This window comes from Macrobrachium nipponense, chromosome 44, assembly GCF_015104395.2.
Source record: "Macrobrachium nipponense isolate FS-2020 chromosome 44, ASM1510439v2, whole genome shotgun sequence".
NCBI lineage: Eukaryota > Metazoa > Arthropoda > Malacostraca > Decapoda > Palaemonidae > Macrobrachium > Macrobrachium nipponense.
The window spans coordinates 6,340,944-6,342,148 of NC_087221.1; positions in this window are offsets into that span (position 1 = coordinate 6,340,944).

The window sequence follows — 1,205 nt, forward strand, 5'->3', positions numbered from 1 at the left end:
TCCTTATTTTTATTCTCCTCGAAAGAAAATCATAATAACTTTAGTTGGCATTGGCCTGATCCTACTTCAGCTTGAGACTCCTCAAGCAACTTTAGGATAACCTTTGCAGGGACTTCTTGTGCTGTTCCATTATAAAAATGTTTGTCTCTTGACATCCGGTATGTCGGTGTTGAATTCATAGGCATCTAGGTATAAATATGAATATCTTAATAGTATATTTGACACTAAGACAGCATATACAAGCAGCCCTTCCCCCCAAAATTTAATTTTTAAATGAGAGAGAGCCGTAAATATACGTAAGTCACAGGCAAGGGAGCTAGTAGATTAATAGGATTAGCTGGAACCAGATTCAGCAAGCTGTGAGGATCGAACAGAGACATCGAGAGAATTGTACTGGTTTATTAATCAGAAACAGATATATATAAGGAGGCTGTGCGAACGGAAACATATTGTCCGTCACGCGCACATACAAAAGGAGACAGAGTCCTGCTGCGATTGTGCTTTCTCGCACATACAAACATACGTATAATTAAGCGTGAAGGATACATACTTTGATTAGATATATATATATATTGGCGGAAAGGCCGCAAATTGCTTCTACATTTTGGTGTATAGCTATATTGTCGCGAATTATCCACGTTTTACTTACTTAGGTTCTTGTCCGGTGGTCTGGGCGATTACAAGGTCTGAAGGACTAGACTCTACAACCCAGTGGAGGGATTGAGGAAGCAAGGTTTACAATTTTATTAAAAAAATAAACTAAATTACACTCAAAAACATTTCCCCACATATTATTTACGAGTTAATTACACGCGAGGAAACCATAGGAAACATTTAACATGATAATTCGAAGGATTAAAGGCACGTGGCCGTTGCAACTTCTATGTCCGTGAGGTGGACCAACAAATAAAAAACAATATCAATAAATCTGATACAAAACACACATAATCGGATTACTCACTTTGCGTTTGTTGATATAAACCATAAATAGGCTTCATTATTCATAGGATGTGTGGGATGCCCCGTGATAAACTTACACTATAGCATGACAAATTAAGTAACAAAGTAATAACTCTGGCTGTGTTGAGAGGAGAAGACGACTGTCTTACCTGTTGCTCTGTTGGTACCTGGGAAAGGAATGCCTGCTGTCACGCAGTGTTGCCCTCGAGCACAACTTTGTGAACGTCATGGCGTAACAATTCTAG